General features: G+C 45.7%; 1 pseudogene; it reads right to left on the minus strand.

Moving 5' to 3' along the window:
- Positions 1-283: 283 nt before the first annotated feature.
- The window catches only part of LOC130890408 (WD40 repeat-containing protein SMU1-like), a 28,078-nt pseudogene continuing 13,436 nt past the window's right edge, over positions 284-14,925 (minus strand).

Genomic DNA, 14,925 nt, shown 5'->3' on the forward strand with positions numbered 1-14,925 from the left:
TCTGTGCACTCAATGTGACATTAACCCCTGGTGAGCACAAGCACTTTGTCCCCATAGACTTATGCCCACATTTGTGACATTTGCTTTGCCTCCAGAGTCTGCTTACACTGTTGGGTAAATAAATACAATGTGGTGAATTGTGGAGTTATCATGGCAAATGGCAAGATTCTTCAAGGTTCTGTTTTCCAGGACGTAGGCTTGACTGTAACAGCTCGACCAAGTTCAGCGGCACCGTGGAGTTGCTCTTCTGGTCTTATTTCATCAAGAGTAACGGACCCCGCATTTATACAAGTTTCACGAGGCTCCCACAATAACCTTTCCCCCAAGCCGTTCGTGTCCAGGCATCCACGTAATGGGATGCGTTCACAGCAGAGCCCTGCACGGTGTGAGCGATGTTACCGTTTGCTGGCGGGCTGGCGGGCTGGCGGTGCAGCTCTTCCACCCAGTTGCACCCAATTTCACCGATCAGCAGCTCTGGCTGAGCTTCGCTCCCACGGATGCGAGAATTCATTTGGCAGGTGCAGAGAGGTGCAGCCGCAAAGGAAGGGCCGCATCCCAGAGCCCCAGGCAGGTGCTCGCCGTTGGCTGTCTTGGACCCCAACACCGAACTTAAGTATGAAGAGGCACAACAGTCCAGCATGTTTTGGCAGCAGAGATGCTGATCAGTGTTTTGTTTTTGTTTGGAAAGGATGACTTAGGTTTTCATCTATTTCTCCCCAAGCATGCTTTCCATCACCCAGTAGGTTGTTCATATGTGGCCAGTCACTAGGCCATGGAGCTGGGCTGGTCAAACAGAGACGTAGATTAAATTAGGAACCAGTAAGTTTTCCCCATAGAAGTTTCTCACACTATAATCATTTCTATGGTTGTGATCATATAGAACCTTAGAAAAGTACTTCAAATGATTGAAATTTATAGAAAAGTTCCAAACATAGAACCGGGGTTCTCCTCTGACCTCTGCCTATGCTTCCTAAGATGGGCAGCTTAATCAACTATGGAGGCAATACGGGTACAGTGTTGAGGATGGTGACATAGGCATAGTACGCCTGGCATTCGTGAATACACTTTACTTGGGTTCCCCGTTTCCCGAGGCTTTTATTCTTTTGTGCCAATCCAAGATCCCACCATGCACTTGGGCACCATATTTTCTTAGTTTATGTGACGCCCCCTGCCCCAACCCCTTGGGATGGGGAGAGGGGTCAGTCAGTAAAGTGCCTACCATGTAAGCATAAGGATTTATGTTTGGATCTCTAGAACTCACATAAAAAGCCAGGTGTGGTAGTGTGTGCTTGTAACCCCAGCACTGGGAAGGAGGACAGATAGGAAGGTCCCTGGAGCTCATTAGTCAGTAGACAGCCAGAGTAATAGTTTCAGGTTCAGCGAGAGACCCTGTCTCAAAGAAAATAGAGGTGCAGAGTGATTGAGAACTATAACTGATCATGTGGGATTCCCCTCTGTATGCTGTGAATACCATTGTTTAGTGAATAAAGTTGCTTTGGCCTACAGCAGGGCAGAATTGAATAAGGCAGAAATTCCAAGCAGACAGAGGAGGAAAGAAGGCGGAGTGAGGGAAATGCCAAGTAGCCACAGGAGGAGAAAGATGCCCGTGTGCCAATAACCAAGAGCCTCGTGATAAAATACAAAATAATAAAAAAAATGAGTTAATATAAGATGTAAGAGCTAGCTAGAGATACACTTAAGCTATTGGCCAAACAGTATTGTAATTAATATATTTTCTGTGTTATTATTTTGGGTCTGGGTGGCTGGGAAATGAACAAACAGTCTGCCTACAACCTGACATCAACTTCTGGCCTCCACAGACATGCACACACATACCCTAATGCACACATGCATGCACCCACAAAAGAAAGTATATTTCTATACACATACATGTTTTTAGGTACCATGTTCATAGGTCTGTGTATTTGCAGAGTGAGAATGCCTGTGTTCCAGTCAGGCTTCTGTTGCCAGTTTACTGGGTAACTCATTTATTAACCCTTGTAGTTCTTTCTCTATTGCTTGGGCAAATGGATCCAACCTCATCTGTGTCGAGGATGCTATTGTACATCCTCACATGGTATTGTGGGGATGGGGAAAAGGGGAGTTCACACGGTAAAGCTTAAAGCACGTGATCTTTGCTCCCTGAGCTTAGCCCTGGGCTGTTACATCATGTCATGTAAGCATCAAGCTGGGGAATCACTCCCTTCAAAGCAATTATTATTCCAGAATAGATCATGGTGAAGAACAGTCCATCGGTACTGAAGAAGTTCCCGTCCCTGGTCACTTGTCCTCAGGTCCCCCTCCTCCTGCCACGGGGCTGCCATCCTTGTCCTGTCTTAAACACTTTCAAATAGAATTCAGTTGTCTGAAAACTCTGTCCTTCTGGAACTTTTGGCAAGATAGCAATGGCTAAGGGAAGAAGATTACCTAGATGGCAAAGGTAGGCTTGCTTTCTCTGTGTTGTGAATAATGACAGCAATATTAGAGGCAGGTCACAGAGCACATGTTATACAGCAACTGTAATATCCATTCTGCTGATTTCTCTTTGGTGGTGGTGGGGCTAGACCCCAGGCCCTTGAGCATGCTAGGCAAGTGATCTATCTTTGAGCTACACCGCCAGCCTACTCCTTTCTTTCTTTCTTTCTTTCTTTCTTTCTTTCTTTCTTTCTTTCTTTCTTTCTTTTCTTCTTCTTCTTCTTCTTCTTCTTCTTCTTCTTCTTCTTCTTCTTCTTCTTCTTCTTCTTCTTCTTCTTCTTCTTCTTCTTCTTCTTCTTCTTCTTTTTGAGATAGAATCTTGTGTAACACAGACTCTTTTCCCATTCCATTGCTTAAATCTACCTTAGAACTCCTGTTCATCCTGCTTCAGCTCCCCCTTCCACAGAGAGTTGGGAAAGCAGGTGTCAGTCACCATGCTTGCTCTGTTATGTGGTTCAATCCTTCCTGTCTCTCTAACCTCCTCTGATATCATGATATACTTGTGGAGTATGAACTATTTGCACCCCCACTTTACAGATGATAAGATTGAGGGCTATAGAAGTCCCCATGGCCACCCAACAACATAGAAGTAGAACAGAGAACAGAACTCATGGAAGCTGGCACCAAGATATGTTTGTTTCTGAGTTTGGATTTCAGTGATTTCTTCTTTGCTTCCTGCACATCTTGAGATGTCGCCACCATTGTCTTTGGTTGCAGTCAGGACCCTACACAGATTCCACCTCAATTTACCTGCCCATCTTTTTCATCTGTCTTGTCTAGACTCATAGCTCCCATGACCTTCTCTGTGGCTGAGACAGCCTCATTAGATCGGCCCCTGCCAAGAGTCAAGTGCAAACATTCCAGTCTTGCTTCCAAGTATCTTCTGATCTCATCCGAATGAGGCGCTGTTTGTGCTTGCTGTGAGCCTAACATCTTGACCCACAGATGGCAGCCCCAAGGGACTGTGGCAGGGTCCATTTATTCATAGGACTGACTGATAAAAGTCAAGGTATCATTTCCTTAATAATAAAAAAGCGAGAATTCCAAGGAACTCCAAAGTGTTTTATTTGTTTTTGTTTTTGCATAGTCAAGAGGATTTTTGACAGTTGAAGTGTTCACGTTTGTTGATTTGGTTAGTGAACTTATCCCTTTTCTGTGATTGACAGTAGCTCATATGTAGTGGCCTAGAAATTAAGCATTAACATAAAATTGTGGAGGATGTAGGGTGTTGCACATCCCGACTCTGTCTCTTGAGGATACAGAGTTTGATCATGGTGTCATTCTCTGCTACACTGTGCCAAACTTTTGCTCAGCCTGCAGCAGATCTGCTGGGTGGGCTGGCCTGACCTCCCAAGAAAGCCCCTGGCTCAAAGAAACAATGTATTTTATAGTTTGTAGAAAGCAAGTTTGCCATCACAGAGCTATTAGTAGGATTCATAACGAGCCTCCTCCCCACAGAGAGTCGTTCAAATATTGCCTTTTTTTCCAGAGGTGCCATAGCATGGCTTGGCAGTAATCTTCCCTGCTGAGATTTTGGCCATGGATATTAGCAACATTTGGCACCGTTCAGAGAGCCGTTGGAAGAGCAGATTGCTCTGGTCTGGTGAAGGAATTTTCTTCCAACAGATCTAGAATGTCCTGCTCCATAGCACTGAGTTCCATTGGCCCCTTTTCCATGACAACCTTTGAAGCCCTAGAAAGTAGGCCTTGTGTCTTTTTTATCTCTTTATTCCCAATGCCAACCAGATTTCCTGGCACAAAGTCGGCACTGGGGTAGTGTTTGTTTGGAAAAAAATATGCAGACATAGTTTTCCCATGAAGGAGGCTTGAGATATCAGAAATTCCTAAGCTCAACGGATTTGGCCAAGGGACTGGGCACATTTCCTGGGTTTAGACGAAGTATAAAATGTAAAATGAGAGTTTCTGGCTCAGAAAACTCCTTAAGAAGATCCAGGGGCCTATATCACTCAAGATAATAACATGGCATCCTGCTGGTAGCAGCTGGAGATGTCTTGGAGCATCTGCGCTCTGGCATCCCAGGTCAGTCCTCAGAACTGGGACTCTGAGCAGATAAGCTGAAGGCAGGCTACTTCTATCTCAGAGCCGTTTTCCCTCTGATCTCCTGAGCATGTTGGGGAAACTAAGGTCAGATTCTGAGAAATATCTTGTTTCCTTAAGGAGAGACTTGGATATTCAGGGGGTGGGAGAAATCACAGACAGTGAATCCTGGGAAAGCCCTCGAAGAGTGGAGAGCTAACAACAGGCTAAGGATAGGCTAGATGGGGGTGCTGATGTTCAATTGTAGTTATAGTCTCTGTGTTCTCCATTGTGCTAGCCTCAGTGGTACTGCAGTGTGCTGTAGTTCCTCCACAGAAGAGACTCTGGCAGATGCTAGAAGTCAGGCCCCTCTCCTCACTGAGACAATTCTGAAGGGCTGTCTCCATTCTGTGACTTTCTGAAGAAGCTTGCTTTTCTGTCACAGGTGCGCTTCAGGTCAGAATTACATCTGCCCTGTCTTGTTTCCTTTGCTGCCACAGTTACTACTCTCTAAAGCAGCGGGTCTCAACCTGTGGTTCTCGATTTCCTGGGGGGTTGAACGACCCTTTCACAGGGCTCGTATATCAAATGTCCTGCATATCAGGTATTTACATTACGATTCATAACAGTAGCAAATGACAGTTATGAGGTAGCAATGGAAATAATTTTATGGTTGAGGGGGGTCACCACAAGTTGAGGAACTGTATTCAAGGGTCACAGGTTTTAGGAAGGTTGAGAATCACGGCTCTAAAGCAATTACTAACGAACCCCCAGCTTACAGCATCTTAGAGTGTGCTTTCAGGAGAAACTGAAAGTGTTCATTCAATGTCCTTCATCAGATCTTATCTTCAGGAAATAATCTCACAGGTCCCCCTGCCTGAAATGCAGTCATCTAGTTTCTCTCCAGAGACACTGGCAGTTAAAGCAGGGCAAGGCATCTTAGAACAGGACAAACAGTAAGTTGCTTTGCATAAACTTTCCAAGAACTGAGTGATGGTTTTGGTACCCTGGTGCCTCTGAAACACCCAACCCACGAGGTCTCTTGCAGTGAGCCTGCTTCCTATGTTTGGTGCCCATGACTTGTCCCACGGCTTCACATGTGGAGCGGGGCACAGCTCTGTCACTGTGCCTGCCTTCTGTGTCTGGTCCATTGGTGTGCACTCAAGACTGTGTATTCTCAGTTTCCTACTTACCTCTTATGGATACATTAGCCTTTTGTGTTTATGAAGGTCCTTGTCATCTCTATCTCTGCTTCCTGGATATCAAGCTGGCACACAGCTGTAGATCACTAACCATATCAGTAGAGAAGGAGACACATATTCACTGGATTCAGGGCACTGACAAGGGAGAACAAAAGGAATTCAAATGGGGAATGTTCCTTGAATGCCTATCTTACTATAGGTCAATGCTAACTCTGCTAGGCATGATTCATACCATGCCCTGGTTGACTTTTCCCTCTCTCCATCCCTCTAAACCACTGTTTATTCTTAGGTAAGACAATTAGTAAAGCGTCCATTCCTATATTATAATATAAATATTGATCTGGATTTAACATTGAGGCTTTCCCTCGTCCCTCCTGCTCAGGCTTGAAGGAGAGAAAGTGATCCGGTCACAGGAGGGGGTGCAAGCGGTTTATCCCCTCACCAGTTTTATTTCATCCAGTTTCTGATAATGGTTTTGACCAGGGGAAGGTTAAGAAAGGTACTGTTAGGAAAAAAAAAACCCAGAAAGTTTTGTACATGGCCCATGAGCATGAATGGAAATAGGCCTCTGGGAGACAGACTTTGGTGAAACAGTTCAACTTTATTTCAGAGTATTGTAATAGTCTGCCCTGTCCCTTTAAGAGACAAGCCCCACCCACCCTAACCTCCCTGCTGAGGCAAGCTGATCTTCCTTTCTTCCAGCATGAGCTCTCTCTCTTTCTTTCCCCTCTCTCCCCCTCCCCTCTGTTTCTCTCTCTCTCTCTCTCTCTCTCTTTCTCTCTCTCTCTGCTTCTCTCTCCTTGTCCTCCTTCTCCCTCCCTCTCCTCTTTCCCCTTCCCTTCCATAACCCACTAAATAATACCAATTTTCTCTGTGTGGCATGCCTATCCATCTCTGTCTCTCACTCACTGTGACTCCTTGTGGGACCAGCTGACCTGGCCAGGTCTCTCACCCACTGTGCAGCTCCCTGCCTGGGACCCACTGCCCCATGTGGCCCCGCGAGCCCCTCGGGGAATTGAACTGTTTTATTTTTACCATTACAAGTATAGGGAACATATAGGATTGGTGAGCTTGGGGAATACACCCTAATTTGCATTGAGCACATACCCCTATCATAAGACTGCTAGCAAAAGTCTTAGTTTCCCTATGTGTAGCAAGGGAGTCTTCTAGCAGGGATCTATGTCAGGGTTCAAGCTAAAGATGAGTCAGGCATCCGGTTTAGAGAAAGACTTTTGACAAGGTCAGTCCTCCAGGCCCAGGGACATTCTTCAGATAAGGGCAGGTAGAGGCAGGAAGTTCTGCTGGAGGTAGGGATCTCCGAGTGGCTGTGTGGTGGAGCTGTTGAGATAAGCTGTCAGGCTTCAGGGAGACTGCCGTCCCCACCAGTCAGTCACATCTTCCATCAGAATATGGTCACATATTTTAAAAATGTTTTGGAGACTTTACTGAATTTGTTGGCAGTTTTACACAAACATAAAGTATATCCTTATTGCTGTAACCCACCCCCCTTCTCTACCATCCCTCTATTAAATCCTCTTCCTCCTTCTTTGAGAGCTACTGAGTCTAGACAGGGTCATCTGTGTGGCCAAGGGTTTGGAGCTATAGAATGGAGCCTGGTCAGCGGGACCATGACTAAAGGCAGTGAGTGCCCCTCCCCCACAGTCTATCTGTAGCTAGTACTTCAGCCGGGATGGGTAGGGCTGATGGGCCCCTTCTCGCCGCATGACTGATTGTTGAGAGGTTTTTGAGCAGGTCCGTTGTAGACAGTCACAGCTGCCATGAGGTCATGTGTGCATTGGCTGTGCCATGCACATAAGCCAGCATTTTACTGCCTTTTCCCCTACCTTTTGGCTTCCACATTTTCCCCATTCTCACGTCTCCATCATCCCTTCATCTTGTAGCAGGTGGTATGGGCCTGTAGGGCTGAGCACTCAACTGTCACTTGTTTGTAGCCCCTGAGCAGTCTTGTGGTCTCTGCATTCAGTGTCGTCCATTGCAAAGAAAACCTCTGATTAAGGCTGTGAGTAGCATTTGTCTCTGGGGATGGGCACAACTATGTAGGCAGCATCTTGGCATCATGACAATTTAGCTAAATGATAGTATTACATCCACTCCTTGGGCCTCCTTTGCTGTGGGCTTTTGATGGGGTTGGGATCACAGATTTCTCTCACATTATAACATCTGACTTCCCTGCCTTCAGTTTCCCTGAATGTGAAATTGGTCTTGTGTCCCCACCCCTCTTGGGAGTTCTGTGTGGTAGCTTTACTTTGAAACATGGCATCTATTGGCATCGCGTATCAACCAAAACCAAGAGAGAAAAAGCCTCTTTTAATAGTCAGGGATTCAGCGCGGTAAAGGCTGACCTCAGATTGGCATGAATTAACTCTTATAAATATAGAGAATTCACGGATCAAGAAACAAAGCCTAAGGAAGTTGTGTTTGCCAGATGCACTCCGCCAGCCAGTGGCAGAGCCAAAATTTACACCCAGGCAATTTGGATGTAGAGCCCACGCCATTAAGCACTGCCTGCTCTGTCGCCCCTTGCAAACGAGTGTGTGCCCTTGAGCGATTTACAGTCAGGAGGGGGAGAGGAGCTAATTAGGCAAACTATAAGATGGAATACGAAGACAGATGTATCCAGAAAATCCTAAACAGAGTAAAAAGAGAAAAATACGACATGTGATTTGGGGAATAAAAAGTTTCCGTGGAAGGAAAACATTTTGGAAATTGGATAGGAAATTTGGTGACTCATTTTTGTCTATAACCTCATCACTCTGGAGGCTGAGGCAGGGGGATTGAGAGTTTGATACTAGCCTGGGCTACATAGTGTCTGCTCTTGTCTCAAAAGCCAAACTAAATCAAACCGGGAGAGGATGTCAGGGCAAGGACCACGGCCATGGCAAACAGATGGCAGCAGGTGGAAGTTTGGAGCTTCTGGACCTTGCAGGACACATGAGAGATGATGGAGAAGGTTTATAGAATGAAGATGGGGAGGTGGTAGCGTCACTGTGACCTTGAAGGTCAGGGCAGTGATTTTATCTGACCCACAGGATCACAGGGATGCGGTGATATGACAGGGTTCAGAGGAGACACAATTGATTCTGCAGAGACAATGAAAGGACCAGGCTGCCAGCAAGAAGAGGGAGCCTGCCAGCACGACAGGAATCTGTGGGTAGTTGGGAGACCAGTTCATTGGGGTGGAAAGTGCTCTCTCTTTCTTCTTCATTTACAGTTTGGTAAGATATGTAGAGCTGAGATTTTTCTTTGGATGAAGCAAATATTTAACGAGCACTTATGCTTTTAGTAGAGCACAAAGCATATACCATGCAACTTAAGATAAAATCATTGCTTTTGCAATGTCGTTTCCTGTTACTGAGGCTGGTCTTGAACTCCTGGGTTTCAACTCTCTTTCCACCTCACCTTTCCAAGTCACTGGGATGATGGGTGGGTGCCGTGACTCTGACTTTAGATTTTTCTCACATAGTTTCATGAGTCAACCTTCCTTCTTGTCGGCACCAGGTTCCTCAGGATAGGCATTGTCTGAGTCAAGATTTAACCTGGAAATCTAGTTAAAAATAGTGCTCAGTGCAGCAAATGACCAGACAGGATTAGTGCTGTGGGGGGGAGAGCCCGGAGTGAACGAGCTAGCGGGGGGTTTCTACCAAGCAGCATCAGTTGCTAGAGTTGCTTTGACTTCCTGGGTAGGCAGGGAGGAGAGGATAGCTGGTCACCCTGAAATAGTCTCAGGACCAAGAAGCCGCTGGATGCCCTGGGTAAGCAACTGCGCATGGGCTCCCTCCCAGGCTCTTGGAAACCAGCCATGGTCCACTCTGATGCTGGAGAGTTGATGACTGGGAGGTGAGCCCTCAGAAGTCTGGGGAGCTGGATTATGGTCTAGGCCAGTGGTTCTCAACCTTTCTCATGCTGCAACTCTTTACCATGATTCTTCATGTTGTGGTGACCCTCTCAACCATAACATGACTTCATTGCTACTTCTTAACTGTAGTTTTGCTACTATTATGAATCATAATATAAATATCTGGCATGCAGGATATCTGATATGTGACCCCTGGGAAAGGGTCGCTTGACTCCTCAGGTTGAGAACCATGGGTCTAGGCTGATTTTTGCAGGGTGAGCCTTTACATGACTCATGTGTTTTTATGAGCATTGAGCTATGGCTGCTGAGAACGTCTTTGAAGCTCACGGTCTTGCTCGATGAGCTTCTTTGACCCATTTGCACGGTTTCAGCCTTTTCTCTATAACCATCAGGAAGAACCACCCGGGCACTCACAGGCTGTCCGAATCATGGAAGCAGGACTTTATTTGGATGGTGTCCCTGCTAGTCTCCTTTCTGCTGCTGTCAACAATCACTGACCAAAACTGATTTGAGCAGGGAAGGGTTTATTTCCTCTTACACTTCCGGGTAACAGTTCATCGCTGAGGGAAGTCAGGGTAGGAACTGAAGTGGAGGAGTGCGGCTTACAGGCTTGCTTGCTCCCTGTGGATTGCTCAGCCTGACATTTTTTTTTTTTCACCTGGGACCACTAGTCCAGGGGCTTCACTGCCAACGTTGGGCTAGGCCCTCTCTCATCAATCATCAATCAAGAAAATGTTTCATGGATTTGTCCACAGGTTAATCGGATGGAGGCAAATCCTTAGCTGTTGGTCCCTCTTCCCAGGTGACTTGAGTTTGTGTCAAACTGACAAGACCTAACCAGTTTAGCATTAGATTTCGTTGCACGGCAGCGCGACCCTTAGTTAGACTGCAAACTAGAGAGTTGGTCTAGACTCCTCCTTCACTTCCTCCTTCCACCAAGCCCTCAGCAAGTCCCAACAGCTCTGCCCACAAATACACCATCTCACCTCTGGTGCCCTATGCCAGGGGCCCTCCCAGCTTCTTTTACTGTGTGGGCAGTTTCCCATATGCCCAGAGGGATCCATTCAGGATCTTCTCTTTTTCCATCCTAGATCCCCATGAGATTTCCCAGCTGCCTTAGTTCACCTCACAGGCAGATGCTCTGACCACCTAATTGCCCTCTTTGCGTAACGAAAAGAACACCTGGATGGGCTTTTCAGCAAAACTCGGCACAGAGGACTGGAGACTGTCATTCCCACTCCCAGACCCTAGGTGGCACTCTGGGTCCATGCAACGTTTTACCTGGTTTCTTGGTCATCCCATGCTGAAACCTTTTAGGAGGAAGCTGTATTCTAAAATGGTTTGAGACGACTGGATTCTGCTTAAAACACTTCCAATGTATATGTTTTGGGGGGACAAATTATAAGCTTGGAAAAATAAATCGGAACGATTTCTAGATTTTTCTAATAAAAACCACGCCAACCCTTCTGCTGTGGCAGACTGGAGAAACGGCCTGGCGGCACAGGCCTGTCATCTGAGTTATAGGAGGCAGAGACAGGGGAATGGAACGCTTAAGGCCCACCTGGCCGACAGAGTCAGTTGAAGGCCAGCTTGAGCACCTCACTGAGACTCGGTTTCAAAACACCAAGTGCAAAAGGCCTGGGAATATAGCTCATTGGTGAGGTCCTTGCCTAGCACACAGGAGTTCCTAGGATCATTCCTAGTAATGATAAAAGCAAAGTAAACAAAGCCAATAATACGTGAAAAACGTTGAATTGCAGCTGGGATGATGTCCCCGAGTGTGCATTAAGGGGCACTGGGGAGAAGGTTTTGACATTTGGGAAAAGAGTCTTGAATTAGAAGGGCTCTGATTCCAAAGCCAGCTCAGGTTCACCCTGTTTCCTATTGTCCTTTCTCACCCTCGGTTATTGTTGCTGAAGAAAGGCTCAGGAGAGCAAACTGAGAGGTTTTCTCCAGGGCAGAGGGAAGTAGACACTCCTGTGGGTGACAAAGGCCCTGCTCACTCACCATGGACTCAGCACCTGCTGTATTGCCACACACGCCTCCTCTTTCTTTTTTTTAAAAAAACTCCTCATACTCCAAGAATCCTTGAAACAGAGATTTTAGGTGGAGGCTTGAATCTCTTTTCTTCAGACCTGGCTTAGGGATAAACATGTTTCGTTCTATCTGTTTGTATCTCCTGGGCATCTGATTGAATGGTGAGCAAGTTGGGCCTTAGATTCTGGTAACATTAATACTTTTATTTGAATTTATGTGAACCCCCTAGAAAATCCACGCTTCATGTTAAAGATAGTAAAGCCGATTAGCTGATTAGAGCATCGTGATTATAGAAAGTTGGAATGTTGCAGACCTAGAGCCAAATTATTTTGGGCTAGTTTAGAAACATGGCCCAAGAACGGAGTCCTGGGAGTAGAATTCTGAGTGAAACTCAGGAAAAACTCTCAAGAAAACAAGACAAGACTCTTGTGACCTCAGTTTCTTTAAAACATGGATGTGCTTTTGCATTGTGCTTTTGTGTCCCTCCCTGGTATAAAGAGTAGGAATGAGTTTGCTTAAGATTATTTATTACCAATGGCTGTTGGTATTTGTTTATGTGCCTCTATGGAAAAACACGTTTTTGCCACATGTAGCTTGTCTTTGTGATTGCATACAGCTTGAACTCATGAGACCTTTACTCCGGTGATTCTTCTTCACCCTTGGAGTATAAATTGTCTGGTGCTCTGAATAAAGTTGGCTATTGCATGAGACTTTAGTCCACCTCATTTTTAGGATCCATTCTCCCAGGTCCCACTGCCTCAAGAGCAGTAAACAGGCTAGCACTAGCTCGCTTATTAGTCCTTCAATGTCTGCTTCTACATCTAACCTATCACCCCTTCAGCTATGAGCCCAGAAATGCATTTGGAAGGGGCTAACAGACTCTACTTTCAGTCAACCGTCTTTTGGTAATCCTGAATCCAAATCCAAGCATGTGTCGTCAGACAGCATGTGAAGCTCATGGCAGAACCTTCTCCATTTTGTTGTTTTTTACCTTCCTGCTTTTTCTTCCAGTCTATTTGAAAAAAAAAAAGCTGTGATTTAGAATTTTCTTTTATTCATTACATGTAAAAACTTTATAAAAATGCTTCCACGTTAGAACATGTTATTCAAGGCAACCTCAATCAATGTTCCTGGGCCATGATCACTCTTATGTGGCTCAAGAATAAACAGTCTCCCAGTCCCTTTAAGATGAGAACTTTACTTTGGATTAATACTGATCGTATCTACAGGATGTCTCATTCTTCCTCTGGAGGCTGAAGATTAGAGTTCATCACCAACAGTTCAGGTCCTAGCGACTCCCAGTGAGTGGGTGGCCATAACTGTGGAAGAAGCCAGTGCTTTCCTTCAAAATGATGGGAGTTTAATACCTAAGAGTATATGAGTGGAGGAAGGAGGAAGAGAGGGTGTTAGAGACGGAGTAGAGAGGGAGCACACGGGGAGGAGAGAAGGAGAGAGAGAGGAGAGAAAAAGAGAAAAGTCTGTGTTGTGGTGGCAGGAGTGATGAGTGGACAGCTAGGGTTAGAGCTGGCCGGGTTCTCAGGAAAGGGTGACCACCCCCACATGGTTACCTCCAAGGGGCAGCTGGACTGCGGAACACCACTCTGACCTTTTCTGCTGATCATCTATCCAGAGAATAGATCTGAGGATCTGATAGCCAGCCTGAAAGCTCTATGAGTGACCAGCAAGAGGGCCTGGATTCTATGTCCTGTTTGTTACAACCCCACAAGTCAGTACTGTGCTCAATTGCCACATGGGAGCATCAAAGGGCTGGTGACTTCTGCATGATTTCTCCCTGTGACACACATGCAGTTGAGGATGGTGAGGCTGTTCAATCTCCATGGCAATCAGGACAGAGGCGGTTATGCATGACCCCGCCTCCTTGGGTTTCTTCTTTCTCCTGTAGAGGGTAGAAGAATCAGTGCTGAGCATCAGCCCCCTGTGACCTGTAGTTGCATTAGGTTATAGCTCAGAGTTAAACCTATGATATCAACTCTGTGGGACACACAGTGTCCCTTTTCAGGCTCTTGCTCTTATAGATAAAATATCTTAAAAATGAACATGGACAATGTTGTAGTGGAGCTTTGCCTCCAGACCTAACCATGACCTTTAGCCTTCATGGAACACAGATGACTTTGGCTTGGTTGTCATGCCAACAAATAAGCAGACCAATACCAAGAGAGCTAAGTCTGTGGTAATGGTGACAGCACTGTTAATGTTCCCCACTAGAAGGAGTTGGGGAGGTCAGTGGACTTTCACCCAGAGTCTGGTCATTAACTTCTCCTACCCACTCTGCATATGATCCTTTTTTTTTTGTAATTGAAATAACTTTTTTATTTAATTTAATTTGATCATCCCTCAACTCCTCCCTGATCCTTCCCACCTCACCATCCTTCTAACTCCATGTCTTCTTTCTCTCTTTAGAAAATAAACGAGCAAAAACAAACAAAAACCAAACAAACAAGAAGTTTAAAAAACTAAAACAAAGAACACACACAGTATAAGACAGACAGACAGACACACACAAATACACACAAAACTCATAAGAACACAAAATTGGAAGCCACAATATACAAGCAAAAAACCAGTGAGATAAAAATGGAAATGGCCAAACAAAACTATTTAAGAAAAAAAATCTACAAAAATACCATTATTTTGTATTGGCCATCTACTGGCATGAGGCCTTAAGTGTGGTTTATACACCTAGTGAGACTCCATTGTAGAAAACTAATTTTTTCTTTGCAAGCGTTTGTCAGTTGGAGACAGCTTCTTGGTTAGGGGTGGGACCCCGTGTTCACTGGGACCCCATCTGGCTTGAATCTGTGCAGCCCCTGTGCACTCTGCTACAGTCTCTGTGAGGTCATATTCCATGGGGCTTGATGGGGAGGATACAAACACATAGAAGAAAGGTTAACTGAAGATAGGGTTCCATGTTGCAGATCCGATGACGTCATCACCCACGATGGAGTGGGACATTTCAGTCCTGCAGTCGTGTAAGCTCCTGAAGGAAGCCCTCACTTGTGCTCATGCGCACAAGGTCACTGATCTCATTGATTCACCAAGCTAGACTCGGGTGGAATCTTTCCTTTGTTCTGTTTGCCCGTGCCCCAGCTGGGGCTAGTAGATACTTGCTCATACGTTCCCAGGAAAAGTTATACAGCAGAAGGGAACAAAAGGATGATTGATTGGTGTTAAAGAGAGAAAACAACAGGGCAGGCAAGCTGGAGATCTCAGCAGTTGCTGGAGACAGAAAGAGGAAGGGGGGAAATGGCGCTACCAGGCTTAGGCTTTAAGAGAGCA

Source organism: Chionomys nivalis, chromosome 19 (assembly GCF_950005125.1).
Source record: "Chionomys nivalis chromosome 19, mChiNiv1.1, whole genome shotgun sequence".
In the NCBI taxonomy this organism is placed as follows: Eukaryota; Metazoa; Chordata; class Mammalia; order Rodentia; family Cricetidae; genus Chionomys; species Chionomys nivalis.